Consider the following 18,162-nt stretch of genomic DNA (forward strand, 5'->3'; position numbering starts at 1 on the left):
TTAACTGAAAAACACAACTACCAAATTAATTTGGTCTCACCCACCTCTCTTATGGCACTTGGTTTTCCCTGTGCAATAAATTTCCATTTATTGTCTTTCCTCACTAATACAACACTATAAAACAAAGTTCGGGTCCAATGACACCTTTAAGACCAACACATTTTTATTCAAGATGTTGGTCTTAAAGGTGCCATTGGACTCGGACTTTGTTGTATTGCTTCAGACCAACAGGGCTGCCCACTTTGATCTGTCTTTATGGACAACACTATAAACGTAGTGCTTCAGCAGACCCTGTGTTTTGCACAGCACCAATTAGCAGTACAGTAGATTGCTCAGTGTCAGTGCTAATACTATTTGCTTATAATGACATATCACTGATAGTTTTTATTTGTTTATTTCCCTTATGTCCCAGCTTTCTCCCCAATGGGGATCCAAAGCAGCTTTCTCACTCACATAAAGTGCCTATCACCTTCCACACCTCTCTCTCAGGTTCAGGGTCACAAGCAGGTCAGGCCATCACACGTTGCTATACATCTTGAGTCTTTTAAAATCTATAGAGGGCCATGACCATTTCACATCTCCGGTCCTCTCACTCACAGAAATATCAGCACACAGGGTAGCCCAGCCCCCTTTAACAATCACCCCTCACTCAAACACTTCACAGAGTTATTGGGGTTGGGGACTCAAGCAGTTCCATTCACACACTGCCACCATTTGTTCATATCCTAAAATATACATGGACCAAGATCTTAGCTTGTGGGAGGGAGGTCTTTTCCTGAGACAACTAGCCCAAATAGACAAGGAGTTAATTTTATTTATGGTTAGAACATAACACTAAAGAAAGATAGGTAGAGGTTAGAATGTTTCTTTTCCACTGAACTTTAGAGCTATTCCAGCATTTGGTATCTTTTGTTACACATCGACTCTTTCAGTCAGCAGTCAGCTGCTCTTCACTACAGCTTCACTCAACAAGATAGATACAGTCTCAACTTCCCAACTCTTCCACTCTCTTAACTGCTGTTTTCCAACTGTCTTTCGCAGCAAAAATATGGGGGTGGGTGGGAATGGTTTAGGAAGATTAGAACTTATCTCCTTCTTAACAGCATGCTGGAACGTCCACCATCTTGTTGAAGCCCCAGACCGAGTCCAACTGTCCATCTCACTAACTTTCCATCAGCTCCCATTGGTCACTCTTAGAGAGAGGCAAAACCTAACCTATCCATCACAATGGTTCACATCATTCTCCTCTTCTCCATTTTATCCTCACATCAACTCAGTAAAGTAGGTTAAGCTGACAATTTATGACTGGCCCAGTGATCTGGCAGGCTCCCATAGCTGACTGTTATTCTGCCCCTGCCTTAAATGGCAATTGCCAACTCTAGCTTGATTATTTCCTGGTAACTCCCAGGAGATTTGCCTGGGGAGGGTAAAGTTTAGGGAGGGGAGGGAATTCAGTGGGGATGTGATGCTATACAGTCTACCCTCCAAAGTGTCTATTTCTTCCAGGAGAACCCATCTCTGTCATCTAGAGATCATTTATAATTCCAAGAGAACCCCAAGATCTGCGTGAGGGTTGGCAGCCCTAATCAGGGTTGCCAGCTCTGGGTTTGGAAATACCTGGAGGTTTTGTGGGTAGGGCCCAAGGAGGGTGGGGTTTGGGGAGGGGAGGGACTTCAATGGGGTATAATGCCATAGAGTCCACCTTCCAAGGTGGCCATTTTCTTCAGGTGAACTGATCTCTATCGCCTAGAGTTCAGTTGTAATCCCAGGATATCTTCAGCCACCACCTGGAGGTTGACAGCCTTTGCCCTCATTATCAAGTCTACTCAGAAGAAAGCCCCATTTTGTTCAATGGAGTTTATGCCCAGAAAAAGACCAAGACATGGTCACAACAAGATCTGGGTGCAGTATATAAGAACGAAACAAGTCCTGATTCTTACAGAGGTCCAAAAGGTTAATCTTTTTAATACCAACATTAAATATACCTATAGTGCATGCCTAAAGCTGCACTTTCTGTTACTTAAAAGTATAGGCACTTCAAAATACCTAAGAAATACTACAACATAAACCTAAGATCCAACTTCTAGAACAGGAGTCCCCAAACCTTTTGAGCCTCTGGGCACCTATGGAATTACCACACCTAGTGTTGGGAACAACCACAAAATGGCTGCTACAGGAGGATCCAGCCACAAAATGCCATCTGCAGAAGGTGGAGCCATGTGCGCGCGCACACAGAGAGAAAGCCCAACTACAGAGAAGAAGAGAGATAATTTTTAAAAAATACATGGGAAAGAGGAGTGAGAGAATAAAACCATTGGCATCTGCCACCGAACCAATATTTTTAAAAATCTGCACAGCCAAAAAGATGCTCTCCTGGGCAACAGCCCCCACACACTTTCTAAGAACACATGGTGAGCACCAGGAAAATTGCCAGCAGGTGCCACACTAGGGACTCCTGTGCTAAAACATCATCAGAATGAAAAACAGAATACTTCATAATGACAAATATTGACTGAATGTTAAACCTGAGAAAAAAATCACAATAGAGAGATCCAGGCTTATGTCTCACTCAAGTCTGCAGGTGAAAAGGTATTAAAAGAAAAGTGCTATTAAAATTTACGGTAGAACCTCTAAGTATTTTTATTTTGTTTGTAAAGTTACTGGTGTGCAAGTCTTGCTTGCCAAAATTTTCCATTTGCCAGGGGCAAGTCATATTTAACAACCAAAGGGACAAAAATGAACTGAAGTGAAACAGTGCAATTCTTAAGTAAACAGCAAAGCCTGTGCGTTGATTTCCAATAGGCAGGAAACGAATCAAGAAGGCCTGTGAATTTCACTGCAAATTAGAACCAGGGAAGAGACAGTAAACTATGCCACATTCCTTGAGTGTATGGAGTTTGCATCTGGGGAAAGCAGACTTTAAGATGGTCATGCATTGGCATCCCCCCCCCCCCAAGATGAGTTAGATTACAGAAGGGAAGAGCCTGATGGATTCAAGGTGCAGGCAATATTTTTATTCCTCTCGTTTATTGTACAGTGTTTGATTTCCATGTTTCCCCCCTCCTTCCTTCTTCTTTCAGATTTTTTTTAAATAGAAGTTTGTGCCAGATTTTTTTTCTCATGCTGTGAACCTACAACTTCTTAAAGGGGAAGGCTAATACAGATGTCTAGTGAGAATCTTGAGGTTTTTGTTTCCCAAGATAAAATAAATAGAGGCACATTCTTTTCAGGTAGGAACTGACCTTGTCACTTCTTTTTCTTACACTGCAAAACAAAATACTGAATGTTTCTCTCCTCTTACCGTTGGCTGATATCTGTGTCCTTTCCTTACCTCCCCCCAAGTTTTCGGCTGTCTTGGTAAATGTTCATATTTCCTTGGCTTGCTGTTTTTATTTTTTATTTGCAGTTGCAAATGTACCTTGCTAAAATATTTCAGGAGTCACTAAATGGCAGCAGCAAGTGTGTTATGCGGTGCCGGCTTCGTGTTCTGGTCACTTTGCAGATACAATTGTTGAAAATATTTGGGAGTAATTGGGATTTTACTATATACGCATATGCTCTGTTTTTGTGGGAATGGAATGTCAGTTCCAACATCTAGAATAATCTAGAATATAAAATATATTTACATTGCTAGGGCATCTAACAGATCAAGAGCAACAGATTAAGAGCAAATTGCAGTTCCAGTTTTGGAGATGGAGGATGTGATAAGTTGATTGAAGCGATGCTCTTTGAGGTTTAGGGGTCTCTGGGGATACCTTGCCCACTCTAGACAGCCTGTTAGCTCTGAATCGGATGTGCTTTTACTTTGGCAAATAAAAGGTATGTTACTAAAACATCATACGTCTTCAAAGTTCTTTTATCCAAAGGAAATAAAACGCCATAGAATGGCTTCTAGAATCCCTCATTGCTCAGCCATGCTGAGCGTACAGGAGTGTTTTTTTTCTTATCTGTTTAGACGTTTTGAACACTAAACTTCTGTTTTGCCAAGATTTTCTAAAATGTCGATTTTATGCACTTGTACAGTTTTTAAATTCCATGTTTACACTTAACACATAGAGGTTAGAGCTAAGTGAACAAGCAGAGTTAGGAATGGAGAAATGGGCCTGTTTTTTATTCAGTGAAATAATCTTTACCACTTTCACCAACATGAATGCTGATTTTTGGGGGGGCATTAGTTTTCAAATTTGAAAGCTTAACTTCATTTATAATGCTACTTTTGCAGTAACAATGGATATCAAGTGTTTTTAAAGAGACAATAATAAACCGATATTCTTGACAGCTTAATCTCACAATATATTTTATTCCCAACTAAGTTTACTTACAAGTATGTTTTAGCATTAATATCACAGAAATAAAGCATCAAATTGGACTACATTTTCAATTTTAAAAATATATATTTTGTTAGTGATCCTTCTGCAACATTGTTTAAGCTTTTGGAAATGGCTAGTTAATGAATGGGCCCGCACGGAATATGTCTGACATCTTAAATTAGGTGTATGCTAGTTTTTTATCATAGTTTCAATAATAGACATTTCCCATTTGGAAAGGGGAAATGTTTTCCACTTTGAACATATTCCAGTTCATCAGATACAGTCACAATGAATCTATATTTGTGATGAGAAATGTAAATCTCTTGATAAAATTAGAAACAGTTTTGATCATAATTTTTTTATATGTGCTGTTTAAAAACTGTGCAACATGAATAACAGTGACCCAGACATTTTTAAATGCTTGTCTCAGAGAAACTCTCAAATAAAATCAAAGAGGCAATAGGCCTTGCTAATCCTAATAATTTCCTATTTTCTATCTATTGCTAGCAAAATCCCTAATAATAGCTTTCTGTTTACTCATTAAACCTTCATTTTCTACAATAAAGGTGATCACTGCAACAAGTCTGATCCTAAATCAGTAATGTAAAATTATAGTGCCAGAGGGCTTAAGATGAAGCACATTTCAGATTAATTGAAAGTGTTATAATGACTTATTTATATTTTTATTCTGATAACTATTATTACTTTAAATTGTAATTGTAATTTGTTTTATAAAGAGAAATTAATAAAGTATAGAAACATTTAAATTGTTGTTTTGCATGATAGTATTAATTAACTTGATTAATTTTAGTTCTTCTGCTTACCAGCAATTTAAAATTTTTGATTTTAAATTAGGGGTTTTATGTATTTATTGTGTTTTATTAACATTTATACCGTAAATCTCCTTGAGTTCCTGTAAGTGTACCCCAGCTCTCCAGGGATCCCACAGACTCTAAACCCTTTCCTATTGGTCTACTGTGATGAGATGAATTCCTAGAGGTGGATCACATGACCTCCCTTAGGGGCTTCTCAGGAGGGGGAATACTAGTGTACCTCAACTTTCCTCCCCTGAGTCTCACATTTTCAAAAGCCTTTCCTATTGGTTTGGGGTGATAATATGAGTTCCTAGAAGAATCACATGACACTGTTCCAGGGCCACACAGGTCCAGAATAATTTTCTATCATGTAGAGTAGAGCTACCAGGGCAAAGGAAGGCATGCCTTCTACTCCAGAAAGGGGATGTGGCACCTATCACTTTTTTGTTGTGTAAGGAGGTACACCTCTATTATACATAGAATGTAATATACAATGCTATTAAGGGCTATAGACTTGATGGGGAGCTTTTAATCAACCATGGCAATATACAGTAGTTCTAGGCAGAGTTATGCTCTTTTTAAAAAGTCCATTGAAGTCAGTGGGGATTTGTTTCAAGATCACTTAAGCATAAGCATTTTGCTATACTGGACCTTTACATTAACTGTGAGCTTTCTACATAACAATGAAGTGTCATGTATATGTATCTAATAATAAACTGAAAGCAGCAAAACTGAGCTATGGGGCTTCTTGGGCATATGAAAAAGATATGATTAGTCACTGGCCTGCTAAAGGCCAAACTAGTCAAGATGATTTTTCACCTGTTGGGTTTTTTTTTATCTGACTTTGAAACAATCAGCAACACATCACGCTGCTAGGATCTCATTTTTCAAGCACTTGGAGCCCTGATTCAGTACAGTGGCACAAGACTTTACCATCCCCCCAATGCTGTTTTCTTGATCTAAACCAGCTTCAGGGGATGCTGTTAGTTGGACAACACCTTAAACTCCATAAGGGTGAAAGGCAGCTAATAAACGTTTTAAATAAATAAATATTTGCTCCTGTGTGTGTAATGATGGGATGCACATACAGTTCCTTAATGGGGCAAACAGTGCCCCTAGGGGGGTTTCTGGTTGGGAAAGCAGCACAGAGGGAAGGCCAGAGCCTCTTCTCCCACTGTGCCATTATTCTGATCTAAAGCAGAGCCCCATGTGCTAGGAAACAAGTCCCCACCATCATGATGCATGGTTGATCGTCTGAAGGCTGGGCTGCAGAAACAAGAGCCAACCTGTGAAAAATAGCTTCTTTAGTTTGGTACAAAAACTGTGTGTGTTGATGAGATGATCCAGTTTAAAGGAGCTCCAGGCACATGGGATCAAGAAAATTTGTGTCATAGAATCACAGAGTTGGAAGAGGCCATACAAGCCATCTAATCCAATCCCTGCTCAATGCAGAATAGTCCCACTACATACTCCTCTTCTAGCATCCCTCCAGCCCCCATTCACTTCTTGCTCTCCTCTGTGGTTGTTTACATTACAAAAGACACCACTAGGTTTCTACAGGAGATCCTGTATTATCTTTTAGAGGAGCAAGCGGACCTCAACGCACATCTCTCAGACATAGTCTGCTTTCCTAGCGGGAGCTACTGCGTTAGATATTGTCCCCCAGTATCCCTTCACATCAGCCATTTCCACACCACCACCAGAGTGCCTTTAGACTGCTTTTTTTTAAAAAATGGCAGTAGCTACATCACTATAATATAACAATGCTATGTTGGTATATCGACTATTAATTTAAATAGATAGCAAAAGGGTGTATGGGGGGAAGCAAGCTTGATGATGTACACCCCAAAGGCCAATTTTGTCTCACTCTTTTAGGTTTGCTCATATTGTCACAGCTCCATAGCAGCATTTGCATGCAGTCTCCAAGTTGTTTGGGGTGGGTTTTGTTGTGTTAATAATAGGGATGCCCACCTCCAAGTGCAACCTGGGGATCCGCTAGAATTACAGCTCATCTCCAGACTACAGAGAACAGTTCCCCTGGAGAAAATTGATACTTTGGAGGGAGGGCTCTGTGGCATTGTACCCTGCTGAGGTCCGCCCCACCCACCCCCAGCTCCATCCCCAGATCTCCAAGAGTTTCCCAACCTGGATCTGGCAACCTTAACCCCTCAGCTGCTGCCAGTGACCATGGAGACCTGACAACTCTAGTTAATGACAAGAGTTGCCTTGTATCCTTAAGAGGTCAGGAAAAGTTATCAGGAAAAGTTTAACCTCTTTTTAGCCAGCACCAGGTACCCTTTGAATCTCCCCATTGCTATTTTGCAAAATTTCAAAGGCAGGAGATCCTATCCTGGTTCTCCAGTCTCTCACCTACTTTGGCTCTTAAAGCAGGAAAAACCTAAACTGTGAACTATAGTAATATTCATTAACTGAAACAAGCAAAGCTTCCTAAGTGATCAGGAATGTTACTGAAAATGCAAGCATGATTTTAGCCATAGTTAGCCTCTGAGGCTTTCACTCTGACTCCATCATAACTCAGACCATCAGTTCATTAGTGTGCCCTTTCCTCTTTATGAAGGACCCTTTTTAAAGCACACCTGCTTGAGATTACTCCATATTATCAGTCTTTAACAAACACCCTCAGTCAAAGGCCCATATCACACCTTCACTAATTTAGTGATCCACTGATCCATTGATTAGTCCTGTTACATAGAGATGATGGAGGGATTATTTTATGATGAGGAAAATGCATCTCTGATCATACTTCCGGCATTTGTACTGCTAAGACAAAACTCTGCTTCATCTGTTCTCTGGTTGGCGCAATGAGGAGTACTGCCCAGTTCTATGTAGAAGTTCCATTAATTTCAGCAGCACTTGCTCCCAGCTATATTGGTGAACTAGGCAGACTCCTAGTTCTACAGAGATGAGTTCCTCTGGAGAAAAGGGCTGTTATAACCTGATGAAGTCTCTCCCCAAACCCCAACCCAAATCCCCAGGAATTTCCCTGCCTGAAGTTGGGAACCATAATTATGGCAATTATTCCACTTACACAAATGGAGGTTGTGTTCCCATGGCAAGAGTTCTGTCTTTTGCATTCACTGCCACTCTGAATGCACATTAATAGTGAAGCATCCACACAAGTTTTCTACTCAGAAGCCACGTTGAGGAAACAGCTTTAGCGCATCATCATGAGTTTCAAGTGGCATAGGCATGTCAGCTTGAAGCTTGAAAGACTAGGTGGGGACTGGCAGGAGGGTCCCTTCGGCACTTCTGCAGCAATTATAGCGTAAGTGGCCAGAAAGTTAAAGCCTGTTTAATCAGGTTGAGGTACTGACTTTTTAGGACAAAACCTGGCATTTGAACCTAATTCAGAGGCTTGCCTTGGGGTAAGTCACAGACCAGATGAGCCATCTGAGGTTTGTCTAGGGACATCACATAAAACAAACTGTGCAAACGTACTTCTACACTGGACCATCATGTGATATAGCAGACCAGGAATATAAAAAGAAAGAGCTTCTTCATAAGGGAAAATTGATTTGAATGCACATAAAATACTATTCAGAGTCACATGGACTCCAATTCGTTATTGCCACAAAGAAAGAATTAAGCCTTGTATTTACTGAGAGGAAGAATGACTAATGTGGAAAAAGAAGACCTTATAAGAAGATATCTAGAGGTGGTTTTATTCAGAAACCTGAATATCCTGCAATCTCACAGACAACAAGGCCAGGGAAAGGGTCTGATTTCAGCAGCGAAATGTGTGCAGGTAAGAAATGTGGAATCCTACCCCACCTGCTCCAAGCATTTTTCTTTCAGCTGGGCATGAATCTGATATTAGACTTTAGCATTAGGAGAAGAGTCACCAGAGGTCAGACTACTACAGGAAGGTAAGTCCTCCTGCAGTGCAGAGACTCCTTGGATTCATGGAAGACTCCTAATCTCAGCACACACACCCTTTTTTGGATTCTCCCTATCCCTGCTTTGTACACGGTAGCAGAAAGTCTGGGCTTAAGTGTATGAATGTGCTTACTACCCCATTTACTTTGGCCTTAAGATAACTATTTATGGCTATCAAAAAGTAAAGGAACAACTTCATTGAAGTGTAGAATTAATTCTAAAGCTTGAGAGGCTCCAGCCTTGGTGTTAACACATTGTAAAGGCTGCCAGCTCAGGGAGGTACAGCCAGTCATTAGTCGGAATTCTTGACTTTAAAAAAATCTGGAAATGGTGTTAATGCACTCTAAATTCTTGTGTATGTTTTTATTCCCTAAATAATTACCAAAGCCAAGGCCCTGATATATTAGGACCCAGCACTGCTTTGTATATGATTGTACAGCAGCAGCAACAAAAGTGATAGTTTAATTTCTTGATTCCACACTTGTTCAAGAAAGGTAGTTCACAAATAAGACAGAAACCAAGTCACACATAATTCCCACATCAGCATAACGTAGACCTTCCCCAAATACATATCAACAGAGCAAGGATACCTTCAACAGGCACCCCATTAAAATTTCTTTTTAAATAAAACTGATGTGCAGAGTTTATGAAAAAAGGGAAGAGAGTGCATGGTGCTTGCCTCTGTCAGAAGCTGTTTCCACAATTCAGGCGCAACTACCAAAAAGACTCTGGAATGGGCTGCCATAGACTACAACTTTCTATAGGAAAGAATGGTAAGAAGGAGTTGGTCAAATAATCATAACTAGAGTTGCCAACTCTAGCATAAGAAATTCCTAGAGATTTGGGAGCACTGCTGTGGGGGTGGAGTTTAAGGAGGGGAGGGAGCTCAGCAGGAATGTAATGCCCTCAAAGCGGCCATTTCATCCAGGCTAGTTGACCTCTGTAGACTGGATATAAGGTGCAATTCCAGGGGAACTTTAGGCCTCACCTGGAAATTAGAAGCCCTAATCATAACTGGCGTGTGGGCTCATATAAGAAGCACCCAAGAGTGCTCAAAGAACTTTCTAGAGAGTTTGTAGAGCCTTTGTCCATCATCTTCCAGATCTTTTGGAGGATGGAAGACATGCCACAAGACTGGAGGAGAGAAGATGTGATCCCAATTTTCAAAAAAGGGAGGAAGGAAGACCCAGGAAACTACAGGCCAGTCAGTCTGACCTCTGTCCCAGGGAAGATACTGGAGCAGATTTTAAAGGGATCTACTTGGTGATCCTGGAGAGTCAGCATGGATTTGCCCCCAATAGATCCTGCCAGACCAACCTCATTTCCTTCTTTGATTGAGTGAGGAGCTTACTGGATTGAGGGAATGCTGCTGATGTTGTTTACCTGGATTTCAGTAAAGCTTTTAATAGGGTTCCCCATGATGTTCTGATGGGTAAACTAAAGGACTGTGATAAAACTAAGGACTGTGGACTGGACTCTAGGGTACTTAGGTGGATAGGGAACTAGTTGGAGAACCGCACTCAGAGAGTAGTTGTCAATGGCATTTTATCGGAATGGAGGGAGGTGTCCAGCAGAGTGCCACAGGGCTCAGTTCTGGGCCTGGTACTTTTCAGTATTTTTATAAATGATCTGGATGAGGTTGTGGAGGGGCTATCCATCAAATTTCCAGATGACACCAAATTGGGAGGAGCAGTGAACACACCAGAAGATAGAGATAGAATTCAGTGAGATCTGAACACACGGGAAAAGTGGGCGGATGTGAACAAGATGCAATTTAACAAGGATAAGTTCTACACCTGGGGAACAAAAATGAGGAACACACATACTGGATGGGGGGTACACTTCTGAGTAGCAGTGTGTGTGCACAATATCTTGGGGTAAGGGTGGACCGAAAGTAAAATATGAGCAGTCAGTGTGATGCAGCGATTAAAAAAAGGCTAACGTGATCTTGAGGTGTATCAACAGAGGCATAACATCCAAATCACAAGATGTTATAGTCCTGCTGTATGCTGCATTGGTCAGGCTGCACCTGGAGAATTGTGTGGAGTTCTGGAGGCCTGATTTTAAAAGGATGTGGACAGAATGGAGCAGGTGCAGAGGAGAGTGATTAGGATGATTGGGGTCCTGGAGACCAAGCCCTATGAGGAAAGGCTAAGGGACTTGGGAATGTTCAGTCTGGAGAAGAGGAGGCTGAGAAGGGACATGATTGCTCTCTTTAAGTATCTGAAGGGCTGTCACTTAGAGGAGGGCAGGGAGCTGTTCCTGTTGGCAGCAGAGGACAGGACTCACAATAATGGGTTTAAATTAAGGGTGGGAAGGTACCAGCTAGATATTAGGAAAAACTTTTGATGTTAAGAGTTGTGCAACAGTGGAATCAGCTGCCTAGGGAGGTGGTGAGCTCCCCCTCACTGGCAGTCCTTAAGCAGTGGCCAGACAAACACTTGTCAAGGAAGCTTCAGGATGATCCTATATTGAGCAGGGGGTTGGACTAGATGGCCTGTATGTATGGCCCCTTCCAACTCTGTGATTCTGTGATTCTAAGCAATCCTTCTAGTATGTAGGTCAGGTCATATAGACCTTTAAAGGTTAAAACCACAAGCTTAAACCCAAAAATGAGTAATACAATTGTTCCCAGGTGCACTCTCTTAAGTGCTAGAGTCCAGATTGCCCCTTGGTTTACTGAGGGGGCTGTAGAAGATGAAAAGACAAAGGAGACAAATATGAAACAAGGCTAACAAATATGAATATGAATTATAATATAGATATAAAAATAAGAGATTTGTTAACAAAACTGTACCAGCTTACTAGGTTGTTTGTTCATTTTATAGGCAGACAGCTGGGGGTGGGGCTGGAAAGCTCAGCCTAGATGTCAAGGTTCCCCAGGCAAAAACAGCTTATTGACTGGAGTGGGTTGTAGGGATCATATCGCTCCAGTCTTGGCCCATCTATACTGGCTCCCAATTTGTTTCTGGGCACAATTCCAGGTGCTGGTCTTGGTCTTAAGACACCTTCATACATTCATTAGGGATTCCACTTTTGTTATATTTTGGACAGTGGTTTTGGCTCTCATTTTTTCAGGTGTTTTGTAGATACATTTATATTGCATGCCATATTAAAAAATGGATGGTGAATTTGCTAGTGGCTATGTAAGAAATACGAGAAAAGAAACACTTTGTGGAGCAAGGGTGAATGCTTACTCATACTGGGAAATGATGTTAAGAGGGGTTCTTTTATGTTCCACAATGTACTTAATTGGAGCAATAAGGCAATAAATTCATGGATCACAGATGGGGAAAATGTGTTTAATTCAATTATTCATGTGAATCATCTTTGTTTAAGCAACAATTCTCCATTATTTATAGCTTCTCTATATAACTAAGGTTTTCCATAAAGGCTGTTTTGTGTGTTAGTCATGGCAGAAGATGCATGTGTGTGGGCTTTATTATTATTTTACCCAAAAGGTTGGTGAGAGGAACAAAACCAGATCTAACTCAAACTGCTTTGAAACCATTAAAGTGTCTGGGATTGGGTGACCTAAAAATACCACCTTCTCTCATATATTGTCTGCTTGTGAACTTGGGTCACCTGTTGAGGCCTTCTGTGTGTGCCTGCATATTCTGAAGTAAGGTTGGTGTCTACCAAAGAGAAGGTCTTTTCTGTAAAGTTTCCCCATCTTTTGAATACCCTCTGCTAAACTAATGTCTCACTTTAGATTCAGGTGCCAAAAACAATAATTTTATTTACCCGAGACATTTGGCTGGTTGCAGAACAGAATATAAAAGTAAACCTCATCTTCCTTCCCCTTCTTACCTTATCTAACTGAACTCCACTGCTTAAAGATGATGTGGAGAAAGTTCCTCTCACTTAGACTCTTTATTTCAGATTTTTAAATGCAGATTTCCCCCCTCCACTTTACATGTCAGTGGACAAATATGTAAGTAATCCATGTAATACTCATGGATTCTCCCAAGTTTGGTTCTGAGGTATGGAAGGCAGTAATATGTGGCAAGGCCTTCTCAAGGGCACCAAGATTGTAGAGCTATTTCCTCAGGTTACCTATGCTTCTCTTTGTCTGCTGGAATGCAAGTGCCAGCTGTCCTTTTCAGAGAGCCACTAAGGTTTAAGTCTCCTAATTTTTTACTGCTCATGTTTTTCTCTTACTACTTTTAAGTTTTGCCAGTATGTGTTATGCACTTCATTTATAGTCCATTTTTTTCACCATGACTCAAGACAAACGACACAATTGTTAGGGTTGCTAGGTCAAGCCTGGTAAATCCATAGGATTTCCAGTGATTCCTAGAGCTACCCTACATAATTTTCAGGTTTATCTCAGAAATGACACAGCAACACCACCAACATAATTGCTGCTCTGAGTAGCAGTGGGCAAAGAGGGCTTCTGCCATAGTGCGAGAGACCTGGCAGCACTAAGCAACATGCATGTCCAACAATGCAATAAATATCTGTTCACCTTGGATATTTGGGATAAGTATAGAAATGTATTAACACCAGGAGTCTCACCAGTATCATCCTTTTTAGGGCAGCAATGGGTTGCACCAGGAAAAGAGGTTAATACTTATAGGCAATGGAGGGAGAAAAGCATATTTAGGTGTTCTTGAAAAAGAGCAGTTTCTGTCAAGAGTTCTCTCAGCCCCACCTACCTCACAGGGTGTCTGTTGTGGGGAGGGAAAGGAAAAGGAGTTTGTAAGCCGCTCTGAAACACCTTTGGGTAGTGAAGGGTGGGGTATAAATCCAATCTCTTCTTCTTCTCTTCTTCCTCTTATCCATATATATGATCAAAATAAATTTTAACGAAAGGCCAATTAGAACAAAAATATCAAATAGAGATACCATGGATGCCGTATCAGCAACTGCATCACATGGCATATACAAATGATTTCCAATATAGTTTAGATAAAGCATTGACAGGATTTGAAAAACTAATTGAACTGGGCATATACAAGAAAAAAGGTATAATCAAACTTATATATATAAGTATGAATGAGAAACAATGGAAGCAACCCACTATACAACAAAAGGCATGGCATACTGACTGTCAAATTCAACTAACTCAAGAACAATGGCTGAAAATTTGGTCATCCACTTTATATTCTACAAAGTCTTTAAACCTTAGGCTTCAAAACTATAAATTATTTTCTAGATGGTATTTGACCCCACAGAGATTGTATTACAGCCATGCCATAAGATCTCCTAAATGTTGGAAAGGGTGCGACCACATTGGATCATTTATACATTGCTGGTGGTCCTGCCCTCAGGTCCAAAAATTTTGGGTTTCTGTTTAAGTTATAGTAAAAGGCATAATAGGTCTTGAAATCCCCAACACTCCAGAATCTGTTTTACTAAATCACTGGGAAAACATAACAATGTCTAAACTGAAAAGAGAAGTGACAGCATTATTATTATTAGCAGCAAAAACTGTGTTGGCTCAACGGTGGAAAACACCGAAAATCCCATCAGTAAAACTATGGTTTCAAAAGGTGTGGGATGTTGTGGTACAGGACAAAATTGCAATGCAACTAGAGTTAGCAGATAACCCTTTAAAGGAATCAAACTTTATAGAGAAATTGTTTACTTTTTTCATTATATTGAAACAGAAACAAATGAAATACTTAAATTACCAACTAAATATATAGATTTTGCCTTTTATTAATAATAAAGTCACTAATGAAGGATATAGAATTGTTTCATAAAGTTATATGCTTGTGATTTGGTTTGTATGTTTATGAGTTAAAATTTAACTGAGAATTGTTGAATTTTCTTATTATATTTGTGTATTTGTATTATAAAATGTTGAAAAGTTTTCTTTAATAAAAAAGAAAGTTACAAAAAAAACCCAATGCAATAAAATCAGATTACAACATTAGAATATGCATTAAGCAGCATACTACATACAATAAAGCACTGCAGTACATAAAGCAAGCAATGAAACATAACTGGATTACAAAATGAGAGAACTCAACACAATAGTGTGGTTTCAACAGTGCACAAAGCAGATTGGTCCTGCGGCTTGGAGTTCTTCCCCCCTCCTGTGCCATTTCAAGTGTCAACTAGCTGCAGGAGGGCATGCACCCGCCCTCCCCTGCTGTTTTAGAACTTGGTGGTTCTGGCATGCATTACAGGACCATTAATAAAAATGATTCCTTGGCATTCCCTTTAGTACGATGTAAGATTAAAATGTTTCTGTAAGATTACACTGTGATGACATACTGGGAGATCTGTGAATGGGTCTTCCAGCATTTTTAATACCTCTGCCTTATAGTCCTGTTTATGTCACTGAGCACTCACTGTCAGTCTAACCTACCTCATAGGGGGCAGTTGTGGATAAAATAGAGGTGAAGAGAAAGATGTTGTGAGCCACTTTAGGTCCCACTGGGCACCAAAACAGAGTATAGACATCTAAACAATAAGACACTATGTTCCCTTTCAGACAGCCTTTGTAATACGTTTTGGTAGCTGGTTGCTAATGGATTTTTTATGTCACTTCAGACACAACCGTTTTAGTAACTGGTTGCTAACAGATTTTATTTACCTTTCCATACAAAGCCACTTGCATCTTGTTAGCAAAGTGTGATTGAATCATTCTTGAGGTAAACTGCTTACTTCCATTTTCACCTCTTCTTTGTACTTCTGAATCGCTGTAGTGTGCTGTTTAAAAGGTCTGCAGCGCTTGCTTCCAATAGCATTATGCTTTTTCACCTCATGATCTTCATCGAACTGAAGTGCTATATTGGTCTAGCACTATAGCACTCAACTTAGAATGTTCAAAAAAAAGTTTGAGAAAGATTGTGCAGCAAAAAAGGGCAGGAGGAATGCAAGGCTGTCTAAATGGCCAGATCTTTTCAGAGATGGCTCGTTAATGGAATTAAATTCACTGTATAAAACCTCCATCCCTGTATCACTTTATTTGGAATTGGGCCAACAATGAATAACATCCAGTTTAGAACAATAATGTGAAAAGGGCCTAAAAGTGGGATTCTAACCAGAGTTCTTTATATTCTACAGAACTTCTTGAATTTTGCGTACAGGTGAGGATGCAATATTAGCATTTGGTCTATCAAGAAAAACTGCTTAAAAGGGTTACAGACAAGACAGGAGCCCTTTTCACATTACCATTCGAAACCGGATTTCAAATAAAGTGATACAGGGACGGGGATTGCATGTAGCAAATTTCCTTCCATTAATGAGCCATCTCTGAAGCACTATGGTCATTTCAAACAGTGCTGCTTTCCCCCCACCCTTCTTCGCCATGCGATCTTCCTTTGATTTTTTTTAACATTCTAAGTTGAGCGCTATAGCCAGTTTGGTGTAGTGGTTAAGTATGCAGACTCTAATCTGGGAGAACCGGGTTTGATTCCCCACTCCTCCACTTGCACCTGCTGATGTGACTTTGGGTCAGTCACAAGCTCTGGCACATATATTGATACAGTGAGATTGCATCTGTTGTTACGTTGAAACAAGAGGAGAGAAGTAGCTCATTGGGCAGCGGGTGCTCAGGGCATCAGTGATTGGTGTGAAAGACATTGTTAACCTAAGAAGGTGTCTGTAGCAAACATCCTGATGTTCACCCACCCATGCAGCCCATCCATGCCCAGATGTGAATGGTTGGTAAGTGACTTGTTGCCAAATGGATCGCAGGTATATATCTCAAGGAGGCAAACGTCTTCTGTTTCTGGGTTGGTGAGTGGTTTGTGTGCTTACCTGTGAGGCTAGTCTTGTTAGTCAGCTGTGAGAAGGATGAGTGGGACGAGGAGGGTAGTTCGGAAGCTGCAGGAAATTCTCAACCTCCTTGCATTGGGGGTGGGAGAATCCAGTAACCCCTGTGATTCCCTCACGGGAATTATAACTGTTATAAGAGGATTTCAGAGGAGATGTCCAGGTGCGGCCATAAGTAGACATCTGAAGAATGCTGCACAAAAAAACTTTGCCGTTTGAGTACAAGCAAATGGTAGCTTATAATTCATGGCCTGGTAATTCACCAGTGACATGTCGTGTTATATGCATGTGCTATTGCTTCCTATCTCACTGAGGAGTGCAGTGTGATGACAGAACTGAACTGGTGAGATGGCCGCCCTGCTTCCTAGGGCCAACAGGCTCTGTGTGGGGCTGCAGTGGGGGGGGAGTACACTTCCAAAGCTGATGCACAGAGGAATGTAGTATGCATGTTTAAGTCTGCATAGTCTTGTATTAGGTGTATTGCCTACTTTATAGAGTTGGGGCTTTGTCCTTAAACTTTAAACTTACAGTGGTAAAATGCTAGCTTATTTTTGTTCACTGCCTGTCTGTACCACCAAATAAATCTGTATTGTTCTGATTTAACAATGCAAACAGACACCGCAACAACTGTATTTGGTTGGGTAATATATTGAAACAAGGCAGCAAGTGAGAATCCAGACAGGCAGCATGTCATAGGACTATAATAGAACAAAGTTTGAGTCCAGTGGCACCTTTAAGACCAACAAAGTTTAACTCTGGGTATAAGCTTTTGTGTGTATGCACACTTCACACATATCCAGAATTAAACTTTGTTGGTCTTAAAGGTGCCACTGGACTCAAACTTTGTTCTGCTGCTTCAGCGACCACCTGAATCTATCTTCATAGGACTATATATATATTTATTTATGTGCTTCTTTGTTTGTATTCATATATTTTGGCAATCTGAAAGGACAGGAGTTTATCCTCTATGGACAAGGAGAAGAATCTTATAATGCCTTGCATGCTATTTGGGAACTAATCATCTACCTGTTAAACTACCACTGTTGTATAACTGATGTGTTCAGAATTTACCCAGGATGCGTAATTGCTTGCATTTTGTGACTTGCATAGATTATCACCAGGAACACTAGGAGGAGGCTGATAACACAGAGGAAACAAGTGGTGGAGGAACACATTTGTGAGTGTAAGTGTTGTCTTGATTTCATCCTACAAGTCAAATTTCTACTGCAGTAAGGTAACCAGCCTACACACACAAACAACACAAAAGAAGACTAAAGTGATATTAGTTACTTTGCCTTAGCATCACATACTGCACAATTTAGTGATAGTACTGTAATTGCTTCTTATATGTTAGCTTAGTAAGAAACTTTTTTAAAAATGCTACAGACACCTTCTGAGGTAAGCAACAT

Source organism: Gekko japonicus, unplaced genomic scaffold (genome assembly GCF_001447785.1).
Source record: "Gekko japonicus isolate JY-2015 unplaced genomic scaffold, Gekko_japonicus_V1.1 scaffold79, whole genome shotgun sequence".
In the NCBI taxonomy this organism is placed as follows: Eukaryota; Metazoa; Chordata; class Lepidosauria; order Squamata; family Gekkonidae; genus Gekko; species Gekko japonicus.